We start from the raw sequence: 22,812 nt of genomic DNA, 5'->3' as shown, positions 1-22,812 counted from the left end.
CGAAAATATAACACAAAATATGATCACACAAACACTTGCTATACAACATTTTTAACGAAAACATGCCTGTGAAATCTGAACAGTCAGAGCAATGAGGTAACGAAAATATACTTCGAAATCTGAATACACTGATCTGGAGAAGATTTTCTACTAAATTCGTTTTAATTCGTTTTAACGAAATGTGAAGACTCAGAGCAACGAACACACAAACACTTGCTCTGAAAATATGCACTTATTTGGTAATTCCTCCAAGTACCGCCTCGGACGTTTCCCGCTGCCACTGATATTGCTGATGCTGCTTGAAGACGCTGAACACTTCATGGCGTTGTTAGATGATGACAACTCGACAGAAGAGGCGCACGGTTGCACCAACGGCGCCAAGTGAACATAATCACAGACTAAAGCAAAATAAAGATGATGTGGAGGAGGTAGGGTTTATACAGACTCAAGCTGCACCCACTAATTTAGTGGGGACCAATAGGAACGCTTATACAGGGGAAAAAGCCTGGCCAGCAATTTCAGACACGTCAGGTATTGTTCACATCCTTGAGGACCACCCAAGTGGTGACAGAAAGCCGTTTTTCGGACAAATAATTTATTCAAAATGGTGGCTAGGTTCTCTCCACCCCCTTATGACATCACACTCCCTAGAAATGGCGGTAAATTTTGGCGTGAAAAGGTCAGTTGGGCTATCTCCACTAACCTAACTTCTCCCTCCCACCTCCCCCACCCATCCTATGACGCCACTCCTGGAAATGGAGGGAAATGGTCAGTCTCTAGCTAGCTGCCAGAGAGGAAGGTTAGGTTTGCGGTGTCACCGCCAGACATCACACTTGCTAGGTGGTAGCTTAAATCGGCCGCGGTCCATTAGTACATGTCGGACCCGCGTGTCGCCACTGTGAGGATCGCAGACCGAGTGCCACCACAAGGCAGGTCTCGAGAGACTAACTAGCACTCGCCCCAGTTGTACGACGACGTTGCTAGCGACTACACTGACGAAGCCTTTCTCTCATTTGCCGAGAGACTGTTAGAATAGCCTTCATCTAAGTCAATGGCTACGACCTAGCAAGGCGCCATTTGTAACATTGCATGTATCTTAAGAGTCTCACTTGTATCTTCAAGAGCGATGTACCACAAGGATGGATTAAAGTTAAGTATTTCCGCAGCTACGTACTTTTCTTTATAGCATTCATTACGTCTCCTGTTTCAGACCTAAACAAGCCTGCGTAAGTTGACGCGTGCCCTTTCGGCTTCCTCGCCTTGTATCTCGACTGTCTTGTCTAGACACAACAAGGTTAATGTACTTTATTCATTTTTTTGGCGGGAAACGGTAATTCTGAGTTGGAGAGGAAGGCAGCGTATTTAATTAACATATTTCTTTATTTGTAGCTCACCTGAGCTGCCTCCAATAACAGAGGGTACTATTGGCCTCCAACACCCCCAATCCTATGATGTCACCCACACCCCACCACCCCATCCTAGAAATGGAGAAAAACGGACAGTCTCTGTCCATCTGCTAGAGAGGATGGTTAAGTTAGAGCACTTTATTTATTTTTGGTAGGAAACTGAAGTAAATATGGCTCCCAATTACACACCTATATGCACAGTGCTACACAGAAAGTGTCTAAAATCACAATACGGCTGAAAATTGACGATGTCACAGAACTGGTGTTATCCTGCTGGAAAAAATTAACAACACAACTCGCAACTGGCAGCAGGCAGACTCAGAATAAACAGTAACTCTACATAGAACGCTTCCTTCACCTACAAGTCGAAATAAACCTCTCTGCTCCACTTGTGAATTGGTGGGAAAAAGACTCAATCCAAAAAACCTAAACTGCTTATGCACATAGAAATTATGGAAAAACGAGATCTGCAGTGATGTTAAAAAAATCAGACTACACATACTGACATTGATAATAATATCATGCTCCTCAAAGAGTTTCACCACTTCGTCTGTAAATTACAGCCATGAGATATAAAAAAACAACACAAAAAAGGTTTGTAAATCACTGATTGCTAGCGCAGTGGAAGTTAAAAGCTACTACACGCAACGCTCATAATTGCATATTTAATGCACAGCGTGGCACAACGCGAGCTCCCAGGCTGTTGGGGTGCTGGTTCAGCTCACTCGACGCCCTGCGTGCGGCTGAAGCCTGTAGGGTGACTGCGGCAATAGTTGACAGCTGCTGGCAGAACTATTGCATGAGACTCCAAGCGGCTTCTGCGTGACACGACATCGGGATTCCTGGCATGATTTCACGACAGTGATGTGGTCCATTCTGTGGGACCCAAACACAAATATGCAACTTCTGAAGTTTTCCCGTCAGCAGCTCGTGGTCGTGCGGTAGCGTTCTCGCTTCCCGCGCCCGGGTTCCCAGGTTCGATTCCCGGCTGGACCATGGATTTTCTCTGCCTCGTGATGACTGGGTGTTGTGTGATGTCCTTAGGTTAGTTAGGTTTAAGTAGTTCTAGGGAACTGATGACCATAGCTGTTAAGTCCCATAGTGCTCAGAACCATTTGAACCATTTTTTGAAATTTTCCCGACGTATTTCTTATTCTAATAATTTCCGGGTATGCAGTCGGATCCGGTTGCATACCCGGAATTATTAGAAGATCAAATTTGCACTCTGCTTCATGTTTATAGATGGACGAGAGCAAACAGAAGATGTTGCCGTTCTAGAAACAACAGCATACTTTTGCAACACCTTTGTGTGTATGGTATCATCCAGTAGCCCTCTCTGTTAGTAAACAACGGACTGTGTTGATTATTTTCACAGACAATGCGAGATACAGCTCTCCAATCTCGCCATTTTCAAACCATTCAACAGCAGCCTGTGACAATATGGCTATTTCCAGAGCATTCTACCGTTAAGCTTTCCCAGCTGAGAGTGAGGGGAACTACCTGTCGAAACAAAACAGTTTTTCGCAAACAAAAGTCTAGAATATCTCATGAACGCTGAGGTAAATTCAAACAATAGGAGGGTAAGAAAATTGCAGCGAAATGCAGGAAGATCTGCAGCGGATAGGCACTTGGTGCAGGGAGTGGCAACTGATCCTTAACATAGACAAATGTAATGCGAATACATAGAAAGAAGGATCCTTTATTGCATGATTATATGATAGCGGAACAAACACTGGTAGCAGTTACTTCTGTAAAATATCTGGGAGTATGCGTGCGGAACGATTTGAAGTGGAATGATCATATAAAATTAATTGTTGGTAAGGCGGATGGCATGGACTCGAATAATGTCTGAAGTAGTGGCTCTGAGCACTATGGGACTCAACTTCTGAGGTCATTAGTCCCCTAGAACTTAGAACTAGTTAAACCTAACTAACCTAAGGACATCACACACGTCCATGACCGAGGCAGGATTCGAACCTGCGACCGTAGCGGTCTCGCGGTTCCCAACTGCAGCGCTTAGAACCGCAAGGCCACTTCGGCCGGCGGTAAGGCGGGTGCCAGGTTGAGATTCATTGGGAGAGTCCTTAGAAAATGTAGTGCATCAACAAAGGGGGTGGCTTACAAAACACTCGTTCGACCTATACTTGAGTATTGCTCATCAGTGTGGGATCCGTACCAGGTCGGGTCGACCGAGGAGATAGAGAAGATCCAAAGAAGAGCGGCGCGTTTCGTCACAGGGTTATTTGGTAAGCGTGATAGCGTTACGGAGATGTTTAGCAAACCCAAGTGGCAGACTCTGCAAGAGAGGCGCTCTGCATCGCGGTGTAGCTTGCTGTCCAGGTTTCGAGAGGGTGCGTTTCTGGATGAGATATCGACTATATTGCTTCTCCCTACTTATACCTCCCGAGGAGATCACGAATGTAAAATCAGAGAGATTCGAGCGCGCACGGCGGCTTTCCGGCAGTCGTTCTTCCCGCGAACCATACGTGATTGGAATAGGAAAGGGAGGTAATGACAGTGGCACGTAAAGTGCCCTCCGCCTCACACCGTTGGGTGGGTTGCGGAGTATAAATGTAGATGTAGATGTAGATGTAGAAGAATCTTCCGGACATGCCCTGACTTATTCACCTATCCCCAGTAACTGGCTGCCGCCGCCCGTAGCTTCAGCCACCAGTCCCAGCTTCCGGGCCGTGCACTGTACTTCTTGGGTGCCACAAGTCTCAGTGCCAGCACACGTTGCATCGTTAGGCCATGTGTTTTAAAAGAAAATGGAATTCCCGGTACAGTCCTACAGACGAGAAAACTGTGAAAGAAAACAGCACACAGTCCTACTTGGAGAGAAAAAAAGAAACACCCCTGTGATAATAATAATCACGAAACAGTACTCACTATCCATGAGATGCTTCGAATATTGCGCCCCACCGTCATGCACGCTCTTTATGAAATGGAATTGGACTATTGTGCACTGTGTGGGCTGTCGTCGTCAGCGCTGTCCGCTACTGAATGGAGTCTTTGTAACGGACCGTGAGTCCAGTACAAAGACCTGCTCGATGGTGAGAGAGAGACGTGTCTCACTCTGACAAACAAGTGTGACGTCACAGATCACACCATCTACAGTCGAACAAGGGATTTTAACGCCATAAAACGATCATATTTGTTTCACCAATAGAGAATTAATTTACCAATATCATCTACAATATCCGATTTTACATGTCCAAAAAAAGATAGTATTTGTGACACTTTTATGCTGAAATCATCGAGTAGCATATGAAAATTCTCAGAATTTCATGTGTTTTCACGGGTTTTGCTAAGGCGCTGCGGTCATGGATTGTGCGACTGATCCCGGCGGAGGTTCGAGTCCTCCTTCCAGCATGGGTATGTGTGTTTGTCCTTAGGATAATTTAGGTTAAGTAGTGTGTAAGCTTAGGGACTGATGACCTTAGCAGTTAAGTCCCATAAGATTTCACACACACACACGTGTTTTGCCGGAATATCATACTATTTACGTCACTGTATTAGATATCAACCACATAGCAGTGTGCTAGCGATCGCCTGCACAGTATAATTCAGAAGATAAAACTAAAACTAAACTAAACTCCTCCCGAACAGGCCATGAAGGCCCAATGGTACCGACCGGCCGCCGTGTCATCCTCAGCCCATAGGCGGCACTGGATGCAGATATTGTGGGGTATGTGGTCACCACACCGCTCTCCCGACCATATGAGTTTCGGAGACCGGAGCCGCTACTTCTCAATCAAGCAGCTCCTCAGTTCGCCTCACAAGGGCTGAGTGCACCCCGTTTGCCAACAGCGCTCGGCAGAACGGATGGTCACCGATCCAAGTGCTGGCCCAGACCGACAGCACTTAACTACGGTGATCTGACGGGAACCGGTGTTACCGCTGCGGCAACGCCGTTGGAAATTCAGAAGATAAAGAGTGGAAATTATATCTCTAGAGAGCCAACAGTTTAGCATACAACATGCTGCAAACCACGCAGTAACTAGAAACTCATCTCGTCTGTGAAGATTTTTACGTGAAACTCGAAAATAGAGGAAACTGGTAGTTCCACTCGTGTTTTTAACGAATACCAATATAGGTGATATAACAGATTCCAAATCATCCTTATTGTTGTGGTCTTCAGTCCTGAGACTGGTTTGATGCAGCTCTCCATACTACTCTATCCTGTGCAAGCTTCTTCATCTCCCAGTAACTACTGCAGCCTACATCCTTCTGAATCTGCTTAGTGTGTTCATCTCTCGGTCTCCCTCTACGATTTTTACCCTCCACGCTGCCCTCCAATACTAAATTGTGCAAAGTCGTCTAAGTTTTAATATGCATAATCATATGTGTTTTTCATGTCTAGAGAACCATCAAATGTCTCTTCCACCAGTGTTTCACTATTTTGATGCAAACAACACATCACAATCGATGCTCTTTCAACCAAATACGGACAGGGAATGTGTAGAAAGCCAATATACCTCACACTTAAACGAGAGGCCTTGGGCCGCGCGGGATTAACCGAGAGGGTCTTACATCCGGAGAGTGACTACTTTCCGGCGACTAAATCACAGTCGATCATATGGGTCAAAGGTTGGGCGATCGCGTACTTCTATGGGGATGCTGCCAAGTCGCGACTTGACTTGGTGCCAATGATGGTCGTATGCGTGTTTGGCGCCGTGCAGGTGAGCGCCACAATCAGGACTGCATACGACCGAGGCACACAGGGCCAACACCCGGCATCATGGTGTGGGGAGCGATCTCCTACACTGGCCGTACACCACTGGTGATCGTCGAGGGGACACTGAATAGTGCACGGTACATCCAAACCGTCATCGAACCCATCGTTCTACCATTCCTAGACCGGCAAGGGAACTTGCTGTTCCAACAGGACAATGCACGTCCGCATGTATCCCGTGCCACCCAACGTGCTCTAGAAGGTGTAAGTCAACCACCCTGGCCAGCAAGATCTCCGGATCTGTCCCCCATTGAGCATGTTTGGGACTGGATGAAGCGTCGTCTCACGCGGTCTGCACGTCCAGCACGAACGCTGGTCCAACTGAGGCGCCAGGTGGAAATGGCATGGCAAGCCGTTCCACAGGACTACATCCAGCATCTCTACGATCGTCTCCATGGGAGAATAGCAGCCTGCATTGCTGCAAAAGGTGGATATACACTGTACTAGTGCCGACATTGTGCATGCTCTGTTGCCTGTGTCTATGCGCCTGTGGTTCTGTCAGTGTGATCATGTGATGTATCTGACCCCAGGAATGTGTCAATAAAGTTTCCCTTCCTGGGACAATGAATTCACGGTGTTCTTATTTCAATTTCCAGGAGTGTATTTTGAGGCCTGTGGCAGCCGTCTTTAAGGTAAGTGATTTATTTCGTTCCTGTATTTCTGTTCTCTATGTTATATAAGGAATGACATCTGATAAACGTTTCACGATAATTTCTGTAAAAGGACGTACAGCCGGCCGGTGTGGCCGAGCGGTTCTAGGCGCTACAGTCTGGAAGCGAGCGACCGCTGGGGTCGCAGGTTCGAATCCTGTCTCGGGCATGGATGTCTGTGATGTCCTTAGGTTAGTTAGGTTTAAGTAGTTCTAAGTTCTAGGGGACTTATGACCTCAGATGTTGGGTCCCATATTGCTCGGAGCCATTTGAACCATTTTTGAGAACGTAAAGTATGACTAGACCCAACTGCGTGTTTCTCGTGCGGTACCGGCCACCCTGTTGCCTTACAGTATCGGGCAGAGGAAATTTCAATTTTTAAATTATGTTTTGTTCTTATTATTTATTTTCAGATTGAAATGGCGGGAAATGAGAAAAATGTAAGAGAAAAATGGAATGGAGAGAGCATGAAACTGGCTGTGAGCAAGAGTATACCTACCCAAATTATCGCGAGGAGGGCAGCTGAAGTGTTTTTAACCATGAGAAAGGAAAAAGATCGGCGCCGAAGAGAAGAAATTAAAAAATGGTTCAAATGGCTCTGAGCACTATGGGACTCAACTGCTGTGGTCATAAGTCCCCTAGAACTTAGAACTACTTAAACATAACTAACCTAAGAACAGCACACAACACCCAGCCATCACGAGGCAGAGAAAATCCCTGACCCCGCCGGGAATCGAACCCGGGAACCCGGGCACCCGGGCGTGGGAAGCGAGAACGCTACCGCGCGACCACGAGATGCGGGCGAAGAAATTAAAAGCAGAAATAATTACGTCTGAAAGAGAGTTGAAGAATGTTGAACTTAATCCGCGTGTTCCAAACTGAAATAAACACACAAAGGGTGACCATGGAAAGCCAATTACAATGCGTCGAAGATAACTGGAAATTACTGGAAATAATGTATCTACAGAAGAGTCTGAAAGGTGCATAATGTGCCTGGAGTCATCGGAAGAAGACTAGGTGCTCTGCACCAAGTAAGAGGCTGGTCATATGTTGGATTTATGGGTGAGGAGAATATTTGGTATTTTATCTGCGATCTCTGTAACACAATGAGCTAAACATTGGTGAACTGTGCTGAAATAGTGACACTAAATTTCCATGCTTATGTGTCCAGTTACTATGCACTAAGTGGCAGCGCAGTTTATGATAACTAACAGATATTATCGCAGAAAAGACAATGGCCGAAACAGCAAGACACTTTCTACAAGCCGTGCCACAGTAGTTCTATTTCTTTTTCGATTTAATTAAGTACTATAAATAAAAAATGAAAAATCGTTACACTGAGTCTTGTGGGCAAAATGTCTAAATACAGTGAAATGGTGCCAGTAATTTGATCGAGACCGCACAGGCGGTAGTGATGCTGATCGGGAAGTCCAGTTTCTGCACCATGCGATTTCCATCTTTTCGGCAACTGGAAAATCATCTGGGGTGGGAGGAGGAGGGGGGGATATTTTTTAGTCCAGTGATGAGGATGTTCGCACACGTTTCTCGAATGGCTCCGTGGCTAATGAGAGGATTTCTATTGTCGACGAAATGAACGTTTGGTAGAACGTTACCGCCATTGCGTACGGAGGCTTATTGACTATGTTGAACAATGGGGTCATGTATCTGTGGCACTTTGAAGTTCAATGTAGCATTGAATAAAAGTTACTTTTTGAAGTCCCCTCGTAGAAGTTCGAGAATCACCAGTCTGAAACCGGAAACGAACGCGTGGCTGCGTAAGTGGAACGAAATTACGAAAACTAGAAGAGTTCGTGATGTGTTTCTTGGATCGGAGGAAGGCCACAATTAAAGCACTTTAACCGCAGGAGGGGAATGCTATATCTCGCTAGTGGTCATTGTCCCGACTCGAAATATTTGTTTAAAATTGAGAAACTGTGCTAAGAAATATTTTTACTGTGGAAAGATCGGGACTCAAGAGCAACGGTATATATGACTTTCCAAGAGACCCACAACTGTGATCATTAGTGGAAACAACTGCATGTAGGATTTCGATAATAGAGCTCTGTAACTCTATTGCTTAACCTCTTGCCAGAGATATACGTCACTTTCTGTTTAAATATCATCAAGGTACCGAGAAGATTATAGTGTTGTTAGTTAGGTTACAATACACAACAAGGAACGGGCAAAGAGCTCTCAGTCTCCCTGAGAGAGGCATGAAACCTTCGACGTGTGTAGAATAGACTGAAAATAGCAGTCAATGGAAACGGTTTAGTTTCTTATCTCTATTTCTTGTTGTTCTTATACCTACTTCATTATATTTTATTTTATTGTACTCATTATGTTGTATTAAACATTTTGTTCCGCTGCAGATAGCTTTATAATTGTAATTTGAAAAATAATAGACTGAAACATTGGGCCAATTCTACACAGGGTGCGTCAAAAAAATGTATACACACTTTGAACTGTCATAGACAATTTATTTCCCATTCTACAAGGTTAAATACCTGTGAGAAAGTAATGTTATGTTTCTTCAACACGTGGCAGCAGTGGCAAGGAAGTAACTGCAACGTGGCGGACGCGTTTGAGCTTTGAAGCGCGAAAGCAGATAATTAAGTGGTACTGGAAGTTTGAGAATGTATCTGCGGTTCGAAGACAGTGGAGAAGTGAGTATGGTACAGAACCACCTTCAAGGTTAACAATTACACGTCTACGAGACAAATTCGAAATTCATGGAACAGTGTGTGATGTGCATAAAGGTCGATCAGGGCAACCTCGCACAGCTACAAGTGATGATTCCACAACTGCGCTCTTTGAACTGTTTCAGCGTTCGCCTCAAAAACCTTCAAGGCAAGCGGCACGTGAGAGTAATGTAAGTGCTAGTAGTGTGCTACACATTCTGAAGAAAGGCAAGTTTCGTGTGTACATTCCAAGGCTGGTGCAACAGCTAAGTGACGACGATCCAGATCGAAGGTTAGAATTTTGCGAATGGGTTCAGAAGATGGTGAGACGTGACCCGGGATTTATGGGTAGCATAATTTGGTCGGATGAAGCCCAATTCAGACTCAATGGAATTGTCAAGAGGCACAATTGTGTGTACTGGGCTGAAGATGATACTCACATTACAGTTGAAAAGGCTGTGAATTTGCCTGGTGTAAATGTGTGGTGTGGTTTGTCTGCAAGGGGACTCATTGGGCCTTTCTACTTTGAAGGTACTGTTACTGGAGAAACGTACCTAACAATGCTTGCTTACTCCATATTCCTTGCCATTCGTGCATTGTACGGTAATGATGAGTTTTATTTCCAACAAGATGGCGCCCCGCCGCACTAACATAGGGACGTACGAGCATACCTGGATCACAATGTGCCAGACCAATGGACAGGACGCAGGGGACCAATCGAGTTTCCTGCACGCTCTCCAGACCTCACGCCTCTGGATTTCTTCTTATGGGGCACAGTAAAAGATGAGGTGTACAGACGTAAACCACGTAACCTGGACACACTTTGGAATGAGATTCTGGCGGTGAGCGCAGAAATCTCATTGGACACTTTGGTACGATGTATGAAATCAGTGGCGACTCGTACTCAGAAATGTATTGATGCTGAAGGCCACCAGTTTGAACATTAATCACATTTGCAAAATACATTTATTTTTCCAGTTGGACTTTAAGCTTTCCATTTACAGAAATTTGACATTGTAGAACGGGAAATAAATTTTCTATAACGTTTCAAAGTGTGTATACATTTTTTTGACGCACCCTGTATTAAGAGACTGGCAGTAGAGATTCAAGAGAACACACCTCGATGAAGTAGCAGTAAATATATTTGAAACAGTGTACTTACGTGACTTAGCAGAACCATGTCTGTCGCTCTGACACGAAACGCATTTCCTGCGAAAAATGTATGGTTCCATGAATTTGACTTATTTAGAGGGGGAATGTGACATTTTATCTAAGTTTTTACAGCGAATTATAAACTGATGCACCGAAAAAACCTATCGCTGCTTCTTATTAGTATTCTGAAAACCACGATCTCAAAGAACAATCACAGTTTTAGGTAATTGTTTTCCACAGTCGAATCTCAAATGTAGTTCCATTTATCACCACGCCTTGACCAGCTAGATCTTTCATCATAGATAACTGCAGGCCTGTTTCTGAATGAAACAGGGAGCTAGTCAGTATTCATCGAGGATAAGCTGCAGCGTGGTCGGAAATCAGGAACGGACAGAGAGACAGAGGTGAACAAAGCAGGTCGAATATGCTCCATAAAAACGAGGTAACTGAGCTCCTATGAATTATACTGCACTTAATGACATCGCTTACTACGTCAGTAGGCTGCGCGCCAGCGTCCCATTGACGTAACAGATTTCATGCACGGAGTCAAGTTAATACTATGAATGCTGTATAGGCATATTACGAACACGTGACACATCAGGAAACCACTGTGATGGAGCAATGGGCCACCGATGGGCACTGTCGGTTAAAAAACAACAAAATAAATGAAAAATAATACAATTATAATAAAAGGACTGAAATTAGAGCTTAATTTCCCGTTATCGACAAGGTCATCAGAGAGAGAGTGGAAACTCTGGTTGGAGAAGGGTATGGAAGGAAACTCAATCGTGTCTTCTAGAAAGAAACCAAATCGGCGTTCGCTTTAATCGATGTGGAGAAGCCATGTATAACACCCCGTATTCCTTCGTCGTCCTCTACACTGCTCCTAGTATTTTACTGCCTGTCGTAATAATTATAAGGTAATGGGATACTAATACTTCTCGTTCTTTTATATACGGGCGGAACGTTCATTCGGGACAATGATGCGGTAAGTAAGGGCTTGGACAAAAGCTACAATTAAGATAACGAACTTCGCGTTTATTGTCACGTCAGTACCGAAGTAAGAATTCAAGGAAGTCCATATGAGATTGCATATTATTGTATGCCTCTATATTCAAACTTATATGTCTCACTGAAATTCTAAGCGTTTCCCGAATCACAGCAGCGCTCTCCCTTTTAATTACTTATAATAAATCGGATAGCGTACCGAACTAAAGATTGTCGATGCGCATATACTCTCAACGACTTCTCTCTTCGACGGACTGTTAACGATTTCTACAGTACACAACGACATCCAGTGTAGGCATCTCAAACAGCATTTGCCTTCCCTCGTCTCATTGCCGACGAGCAAATACAAGATAAACTTAACTTTGGATGGAGTCGGGGTGCTCATATAAGTTTCACCGTGAATGACGAAATAATACTGAGATTTCATGACAAATGGATCTGGCACTCCTCTTGCTGATCATTACTAATTTTAAGTTCCGACTGTGTACTGAACTGACTGGTCTGCCCGTGTGGCGGGGCAGGATTCGAGAGTTCGGTTTATTGCAGCTGAACGGACAACCTAAAGAAAAATCAAGTCAACAATGAAAGACAAAACGCATATAATAAATACAGCGTGCGAGGATATAGGACCCTCGCAGATTGTGACCCAAATCTGGTAGACCAGACGGATAATTCAACCTCGCACCTCGTAAACCCAGGTCCACTGTCTTGAACACTGTGCCAACTCACTCTATTTGCAATAAATATTGATTTTGTTTCGCAAATTAATTAAAAACACACAAGGTGTTCAGTTCAGCGAGAGAGTGGTTTAACACTAATGATAAATTTAGTAAATGACAAGAATTCACTAAGGCAGACCCTATAGAATGTTTCTACATCTACACTTACACAGACTGATGAGCCAAAACATTATGACTACCTGCTTAATAGCAGGAAGGTAAGAGACGACATTCTGGAGGAAGTAAGGCTGAGGACGGGTCGTGAGTCGTGCTTGAGTAGCTCAATTGGTAGAGCACTTTCCCGTGAAAGGCAAAGGTCCCGAGTTCGAGTCTTGGTCCGACACATAGTTTTAATCTGCCAGGAAGTTTCATATCAGCGCACACTCCTCTGCAGAGTGAAAATTTTATTCTGCTTAATAGCCTGTTTGTCCGTCTTTAGAACGAAATACAACACTGATTCTGCGTATCAGGGATCCGACACTTTGCTGGTAGGTTTGTGGAGATATGTGGCATTAGATGTCTACGCACAAGTCGTATAATTCGCGTATATAACGAGCCGCTGACTTGCGTACACGGTGATGGCGTCCTAAAGCGACCCAGATGGATACCACAGGATTTACATCATGCCAAATTTGGTCGCCGAGACATCAACGTGAGTTCTCCAAAATACTCCTCAAACCACTGGAGCATGGATCTGGTTCCGAGACACGGGCAATGATACTACTGTAACATGACATCGCCCTAGGGAAAGACATCAAGTATGAAGGAATGGAGGTGGTTCGCAGCTGTCGGCGTGCCTCCGATTACTAACGCAGGTCCCATGCAAGAGCATAATACTGCTTCCACCAGCCTGCGTCCGTGGCGCGCTGCGCATTTCGAGCCACCGTTCGCCTGACGGTATTTGTGGAAACGACCATCGATCCAGTGTAACAAAAATGTGATTTACCCGAAGAGCCTACACGTTTCCATTGATCGACGGTCGAATCCCGATGGTCTCGTGGCCACTGGGACCGTAACTGACATTGCTGTTACGTCAACGTGTGAACAAGTAGGAGTGGTCTGCTGCGGAGATCCATGTTCAGCAACGTACGATGAACGGTGTGCTCCGAAACACGTGTGTGCACCAGCATTGCGCTCTTTCGGCAGAGACGCCACAGATCACCATCTATCCTACTTTAAAGAGCAGACAAGCCTCCGAACCCCACGTTCTGTGAAGAGTCGTGGGCGTCTAACCATTTAGCGCCGAGTGTTAAGTTTCACTGCCCTTCTACGTCCTTTCGAAGATGCTCACAATAGTAGCACGTGATCATTCGACCAAAGTCGCCGTTTTAAGACACACCTTCACAGGCTCTGCATAATAATAATGTGCCCTTTGTCAGACTTGCTTATATCAATGGATTTCCCCATTTGCAGCCCACATCTTTACTAGTATGATCCCACGTCCGTGTCTGTTACGCTTACACACAGTACTTTTCTTACCGCGTCACGTGCCCGCAACACGACCAGGCGGCATCCAACATCGAGGTGAGCAGTGGTCACAATATTTTGGCTGATCACTATACCTACTCGAAAGCCACCTTACTGTTACCTAGTACCAATAGTAGACATTTCCTTTTCCGTTCCACTCGCAGATAGAGCGAAGGAAAAACATCTATCTACACTCCTGGAAATTGAAATAAGAACACCGTGAATTCATTGTCCCAGGAAGGGGAAACTTTATTGACACATTCCTGGGGTCAGATACATCACATGATCACACTGACAGAACCACAGGCACATAGACACAGGCAACAGAGCATGCACAATGTCTGCACTAGTACAGTGTATATCCACCTTTCGCAGCAATGCAGGCTGCTATTCTCCCATGGAGACGATCGTAGAGATGCTGGATGTAGTCCTGTGGAACGGCTTGCCATGCCATTTCCACCTGGCGCCTCAGTTGGACCAGCGTTCGTGCTGGACGTGCAGACCGCGTGAGACGACGCTTCATCCAGTCCCAAACATGCTCAATGGGGGACAGATCCGGAGATCTTGCTGGCCAGGGTAGTTGACTTACACCTTCTAGAGCACGTTGGGTGGCACGGGATACATGCGGACGTGCATTGTCCTGTTGGAACAGCAAGTTCCCTTGCCGGTCTAGGAATGGTAGAACGATGGGTTCGATGACGGTTTGGATGTACCGTGCACTATTCAGTGTCCCCTCGACGATCACCAGTGGTGTACGGCCAGTGTAGGAGATCGCTCCCCACACCATGATGCCGGGTGTTGGCCCTGTGTGCCTCGGTCGTATGCAGTCCTGATTGTGGCGCTCACCTGCACGGCGCCAAACACGCATACGACCATCATTGGCACCAAGGCAGAAGCGACTCTCATCGCTGAAGACGACACGTCTCCATTCGTCCCTCCATTCACGCCTGTCGCGACACCACTGGAGGCGGGCTGCACGATGTTGGGGCGTGAGCGGAAGACGGCCTAACGGTGTGCGGGACCGTAGCCCAGCTTCATGGAGACGGTTGCGAATGGTCCTCGCCGATACCCCAGGAGCAATAGTGTCCCTAATTTGCTGGGAAGTGGCGGTGCGGTCCCCTACGGCACTGCGTAGGATCCTACGGTCTTGGCGTGCATCCGTGCGTCGCTGCGGTCCGGTCCCAGGTCGACGGGCACGTGCACCTTCCGCCGACCACTGGCGACAACATCGATGTACTGTGGAGACCTCACGCCCCACGTGTTGAGCAATTCGGCGGTACGTCCACCCGGCCTCCCGCATGCCCACTATACGCCCTCGCTCAAAGTCCGTCAACTGCACATACGGTTCACGTCCACGCTGTCGCGGCATGCTACCAGTGTTAAAGACTGCGATGGAGCTCCGTATGCCACGACAAACTGGCTGACACTGACGGCGGCGGTGCACAAATGCTGCGCAGCTAGCGCCATTCGACGGCCAACAACGCGGTTCCTGGTGTGTCCGCTGTGCCGTGTGTGTGATCATTGCTTGTACAGCCCTCTCGCAGTGTCCGGAGCAAGTATGGTGGGTCTGACACACCGGTGTCAATGTGTTCTTTTTTCCATTTCCAGGAGTGTATTTCATTTCCGAATCTAATTCCCACAGCATCACCTGATTTAACCCGACTGCATTCCATTATCCTCGTTTTGCTTTTGTTGATGTCCATCTTATATCCTCCTTTCAACACACTGTCCATTCTGTTCAACTGCTCTTCCAGGCCCTTTGCTGCCTCTGACAGAATTACAATGTCATCGGCAAACCTCGAAGTTTTCATTTCGTCTCCATGGATTTTAATTCCTACTCCAAATTTTTCCTTTGTTTCCCTTACAGCTTTCTCAATATACAGATTGAATAACATCGGGGATAGGCTACAACCCTGTCTCACTCCCTTCTAAGCCACTGCTTCCCTTTCATGCACCTCGCCTCTTATAACTGCCATCTGGTCTCTGTAAAAATTGTAAATAGCCTTTTGCTCCCTGTATTTCACCCCTGCCATCTTCAGAATTTGAAACAGAACATTCCAGTTAACACTGTCAAAAGCGTTCTCTAGTCTACAAATGCTAGAAATGTAAGTTTGCCTTTCCTTAATCTATCTTCTAAGATAAGTCGTAGGGTCAGTACTGCCTCACGTGTTCTATGGAATCCAAACTGATCTTCTCCGAGGTTGGCTGCTATCAGTTTTTCTATTCGTCTATAAAGAATTCGTGTTAGTATTTTGCAGCTGTGACTTATTAATCTGATAGTTAGGTAATTCTCATACCTGTCAGCACTTGCTTTCTTTGGAATTAGAATTATTCTATTCTTGAATGTTTGTGTATGTTTGCACAAAAAATACCCTTTCTAGGTATTATTAGAGTCTCTTTATTGGCTAACACTATGAGCCCTCACTGTCAATCCATACTGTGAAAACCACACATCTTTATTACTTTTCATTTCCACAATATTTGAGGTGCAAATTTTAGGTGATTCACCTCTATATTTACACTTAAAAATATCTACAGTATTATAAACAGGTCATACAATTCCAAATATGTACATACACTGTTCACAACCACTATTCACAAGCACCTTCATTCTCTCTCATTCACACCACTCTCATCAAGTGAATAGTGTGAGTATGGCCGAGTTTCAATCCCTTCCTCACAAATGATCATCATGAGGCGATAGACTAATTTTAGACCGCAGCACAGTGTGCTCATTGTGCCCTCATGATTGAATACACCGCTGTACAGGCACTGCAAGTAATCCACTGGCTGGTACCTTCCAATGTGCGATACACATAAATTTTGGATCTAGACCCACTCAACAACAATTCGCCTTGTCTGTCATAAGGCCAATAACCTTCTAGTTCTGTGGAATAATACTGTATGTCATTCATTTGGAGAAATAAATACATTTCTCAACGCTGTCAGGCAGGACACTGATCTGATCCTTCTCCTGCGGAAATCAGCCAAGTGCTCAGTGATAAAGTGAGCATCATACCCGCTCAAATTGTAGAAAAGACGAGTATCTGTCTGGTAATTTATACTTCAGGATACATGTGCTATGGGTGGCACTGCGGAGTTTCCCTGTTAGATGGCAATGGTCCCTACAAGGAGTTTCTACTTTCCATTCGAACGGCTGCCCACAGCTATGACAGTCAACTGCCTTCATGTATAAATCATCATTCTCCTTTGACTTGGTGATGGGAATGTTGGTGCTGTAAAGCTTATCAATCTCCTATGAACGTTTTTCGAGCTCAATGGACAACCAAATTTCAGGATTATCCCCGCCATATGGTTTGTGATGGCTAAGACCCGAATCATACGAATATACAGCCTGACAGCCTGGTACGCTGTGCATATGGTACATATTTTTCTGTGAAGGTGGTATGTGAGGTTGTATGGTCACCATCAAAGTGTGTGACAGGAGCAAGAAGGCGCTGAAAGTCATCATACACTACAAAACGGCAACGCTCCTGATGGTGGGCTTTCTTAAACTTTCGGATTATGTTTTTCTCAGTGAGCATTACAACACGTACCACTTTTCTGGCAACGCAATCCACAATATGCCTTACCAATAAGTCTCTTGTGGAAAAGGCATTAAAACACTTAAGGCAAATATGGTTTTTACACACATGCTTACTCAGCTTGGATGAAAGGAGTCAGGACATATCTTTCACCCACAAATAGTTATTATTATTATTATTATTATTATCCCCATTGGTGAATAGCAGCATGTTCACGTGCAGCTTACACTGACCGGAAAATTGAGAGAAATGAATTGGTGTAACAAATTTGTTCATAACTTCAGCATCTTTATCTGGTTTGTTCTCTCTCAGACCATAAACATGAACAGATATCCCAATATTCTGTGCCTCGAATTTAGCAATGTCCTGGGGTTAAACGGGAAACTCAATACCTTGACAGTTATAACACCCAGGAATATTACTAACTACACTACATCGAGATGGACACTGCAGATCTTTCTTATTATTTCTTTCAAAACCTATGATTGGCTATGGAAAACAATAGTTGTCTTTTGAATTTTGGACATGAGTGCATAACTGCTTGTCCGCTATATCCTTAGGGATCTATATACAGCTAGCTCCCACGTTTATCAGATCAAAGACGTGTATGGATGTCGTGGTGTAGTATTCGTTTGAGTGCTTTACCTGAGCCTCTAACTCCCATCTTGGAAAACTTGGCCTGTATAGTACTCATTTCTTTTGGTATGAAACCTGGTAGAGGGAGGAAACGAACTGATTCCACGTCAGTGGAAGCAGTGGCCACAGCAATGCAGGAGGAGACGAGTGGTGGTGTGCATACGTGTAGTGCATCGAGAATTGCCCAAACATTCGACATACACGTGAGCACGGTGCGTAAAATCCTACGAAACATCCTTCTTTGCTATCCTTTCAATATCACCCATGAGCACGAGTTGCTTCCTGTTGACCTGCCAGCAAGAGAAACCTTGCATCAGAATTTCTTGCTCGCATGGAAGTGGACAATGATTGGCTGAGGAAGATTTTGTGGACAGACGAATCCCACTTCCATGTGACAGGATATGTCGATACACAGAATTGTCGAATAAGGGCAACGGAAGATCCACACGCAAATCAACCACTACCACTTCATCCTGAAATGGTCACTGCCTGGTCCGGGTTTACGGCATCATTTATCATAGGGCCATATTTTTTTCGAAGAGACATTTCCTTCCGGTCCTGTTATTTGTGCCGTCACTGGCAAGCGCTATGAATGTCTTTTGCGCAACCACGTCATTCAAGCTCTCCAATAGCATGGATGTGTGGATAGGATCGTTTTTATGCAAGATAGAGCACCTCTGCACATTGCAAATCCAGTTAAGCAGTTGCTGAAGTGCCATTTCAGAAATTCTAGGATTATCAGCCGCCATTTCCCTACAGTCTGGCCTTCCCGATCACCTGTTCTTAATCCGTATGATTTCTGGCTGTGGGGCTATCTGAAAGATGTTGTGTTCAATGCGATAGCAAACTTAGCTGCATTGAAGGCATGCATTGCGCAACACATTCTGAACGTGACCCCGGAAACACTTCGATCAGTTGTGGAACATGCTGTTTCTCGATTTCAACTTGTTGCAGAAAACGATGGGCAGTATACTGAACATGTATTGCGCCGGTCACACGGAAATTAATAACCCGATTTGATGCTTTTGCACTATTTTTGGCCTCAGAACACTTACAAACCGATGTGAGTGATGCTTTTTATGTGGTATTTGACCTCAGGACAATTAAAAACCGATTTTTCCCATCCGATGTGATACGACCTTGCCGTGGTGGATGGGCTTACGTAACTAACAGTATCTCGCCTGTCCACCCATGCACATTGAGTAGTACAGTTTGCTTAACGTCAAAAGTACACCTTAGGCATTGTTGTATGATTCATTTGTCATTTGTAGTCGACCACTGTTAAATTATGATGCTTACAGCGCCATCTTTGCTACATTTTGTAACTATTTATTTTTCTTCTGCCTTAAGTTTTCCCCCTTCTCTGATAATATTCCGTTGTAATTTGACGTCATTCTGACCAGTGGTGTTATTTATACGGCGGTTTGAAAGTTTAACTTTAATTATAATCACCCTATACTACACTACATTTTTTTTAAAGGACAATATGTACTTACACGACGGAATCACCGCTGAAGGCTGTTCCGAGGGTTGAACAGTGTCACCTCCGACTCATTGGCTTGCTGCTGACTTCTTTCACACCCCAGCTGCTGGTCAAGCTCAGCCAGCATATATACTGCAACAGCAAGAACCGGAAACTTTTTCTAACGAAAATGTGCTATGAAATTTGAACATATGCTTTGAAATTTGACGAGATTTTTACCAATGCACGAAATCTGAACGCACAAACACTTGCTACAAAACTTTTTTTAAAACGAAAATATACTACGAAATCTGAACATACTGAGATAATAAATTCGTTTTAACGAAAATGTACTACAAAATCTGAGAACACTGATCCGATTAACTCATGCTACGAAATTCGTTTTAACGAAAATATAACACAAAATATGATCACACAAACACTTGCTATAAAACATTTTTAACGAAAACATGCCTGTGAAATCTGAACAGTCAGAGCAATGAGGTAACGAAAATATACTTCGAAATCTGAATACACTGATCTGGAGAAGATTTTCTACTAAATTCGTTTTAATTCGTTTTAACGAAATGTGAAGACTCAGAGCAACGAACACACAAACACTTGCTCTGAAAATATGCAATTATTTGGTAATTCCTCCAAGTACCGCCTCGGACGTTTCCCGCTGCCACTGATATTGCTGATGCTGCTTGAAGACGCTGAACACTTCATGGCGTTGTTAGATGATGACAACTCGACAGAAGAGGCGCACGGTTGCACCAACGGCGCCAAGTGAACATAATCACAGACTAAAGCAAAATAAAGATGATGTGGAGGAGGTAGGGTTTATACAGACTCAAGCTGCACCCACTAATTTAGTGGGGACCAATAGGAACGCTTATACAGGGGAAAAAGCCTGGCCAGCAATTTCAGACACGTCAGGTATTGTTCACATCCTTGAGGACCACCCAAGTGGTGACAGAAAGCCGTTTTTCGGACAAATAATTTATTCAAAATGGTGGCTAGGTTCTCTCCACCCCCTTATGACATCACACTCCCTAGAAATGGCGGTAAATTTTGGCGTGAAAAGGTCAGTTGGGCTATCTCCACTAACCTAACTTCTCCCTCCCACCTCCCCCACCCATCCTATGACGCCACTCCTGGAAATGGAGGGAAATGGTCAGTCTCTATCTAGCTGCCAGAGAGGAAGGTTAGGTTTGCGGTGTCACCGCCAGACATCACACTTGCTAGGTGGTAGCTTAAATCGGCCGCGGTCCATTAGTACATGTCGGACCCGCGTGTCGCCACTGTCAGGATCGCAGACCGAGTGCCACCACAAGGCAGGTCTCGAGAGACTGACTAGCACTCGCCCCAGTTGTACGACGACGTTGCTAGCGACTACACTGACGAAGCCTTTCTCTCATTTGCCGAGAGACTGTTAGAATAGCCTTCATCTAAGTCAATGGCTACGACCTAGCAAGGCGCCATTTGTAACATTGCATGTATCTTAAGAGTCTCACTTGTATCTTCAAGAGCGATGTACCACAAGGATGGATTAAAGTTAAGTATTTCCGCAGCTACGTACTTTTCTTTATAGCATTCATTACGTCTCCTGTTTCAGACCTAAACAAGCCTGCGTAAGTTGACGCGTGCCCTTTCGGCTTCCTCGCCTTGTATCTCGACTGTCTTGTCTAGACACAACAAGGTTAATGTACTTTATTCATTTTTTTGGCGGGAAATGGTAATTCTGAGTTGGAGAGGAAGGCAGCGTATTTAATTAACATATTTCTTTATTTGTAGCTCACCTGAGCTGCCTCCAATAACAGAGGGTACTATTGGCCTCCAACACCCCCAATCCTATGATGTCACCCACACCCCACCACCCCATCCTAGAAATGGAGAAAAACGGACAGTCTCTGTCCATCTGCTAGAGAGGATGGTTAAGTTAGAGCACTTTATTTATTTTTGGTAGGAAACTGAAGTAAATATGGCTCCCAATTACACACCTATATGCACAGTGCTACACAGAAAGTGTCTAAAATCACAATACGGCTGAAAATTGACGATGTCACAGAACTGGTGTTATCCTGCTGGAAAAAATTAACAACACAACTCGCAACTGGCAGCAGGCAGACTCAGAATAAACAGTAACTCTACATAGAACGCTTCCTTCACCTACAAGTCGAAATAAACCTCTCTGCTCCACTTGTGAATTGGTGGGAAAAAGACTCAATCCAAAAAACCTAAACTGCTTATGCACATAGAAATTATGGAAAAACGAGATCTGCAGTGATGTTAAAAAAATCAGACTACACATACTGACATTGATAATAATATCATGCTCCTCAAAGAGTTTCACCACTTCGTCTGTAAATTACAGCCATGAGATATAAAAAACAACACAAAAAAGGTTTGTAAATCACTGATTGCTAGCGCAGTGGAAGTTAAAAGCTACTACTCGCAACGCTCATAATTGCATATTTAATGCACAGCGTGGCACAACGCGAGCTCCCAGGCTGTTGGGGTGCTGGTTCAGCTCACTCGACGCCCTGCGTGCGGCTGAAGCCTGTAGGGTGACTGCGGCAATAGTTGACAGCTGCTGGCAGAACTATTGCATGAGACTCCAAGCGGCTTCTGCGTGACACGACATCGGGATTCCTGGCATGATTTCACGACAGTGATGTGGTCCATTCTGTGGGACCCAAACACAAATATGCAACTTCTGAAGTTTTCCCGTCCGCAGCTCGTGGTCGTGCGGTAGCGTTCTCGCTTCCCGCGCCCGGGTTCCCAGGTTCGATTCCCGGCTGGGCCATGGATTTTCTCTGCCTCGTGATGACTGGGTGTTGTGTGATGTCCTTAGGTTAGTTAGGTTTAAGTAGTTCTAGGGAACTGATGACCATAGCTGTTAAGTCCCATAGTGCTCAGAACCATTTGAACCATTTTTTGAAATTTTCCCGACGTATTTCTTATTCTAATAATTTCCGGGTATGCAGTCGGATCCGGTTGCATACCCGGAATTATTAGAAGATCAAATTTGCACTCTGCTTCATGTTTATAGATGGACGAGAGCAAACAGAAGATGTTGCCGTTCTAGAAACAACAGCATACTTTTGCAACACCTTTGTGTGTATGGTATCATCCAGTAGCCCTCTCTGTTAGTAAACAACGGACTGTGTTGATTATTTTCACAGACAATGCGAGATACAGCTCTCCAATCTCGCCATTTTCAAACCATTCAACAGCAGCCTGTGACAATATGGCTATTTCCAGAGCATTCTACCGTTAAGCTTTCCCAGCTGAGAGTGAGAGGAACTACCTGTCGAAACAAAACAGTTTTTCGCAAACAAAAGTCTAGAA

This window comes from Schistocerca nitens, chromosome 3, assembly GCF_023898315.1.
Source record: "Schistocerca nitens isolate TAMUIC-IGC-003100 chromosome 3, iqSchNite1.1, whole genome shotgun sequence".
NCBI lineage: Eukaryota > Metazoa > Arthropoda > Insecta > Orthoptera > Acrididae > Schistocerca > Schistocerca nitens.
Note: the sequence above shows the minus strand (reverse complement) of the source record.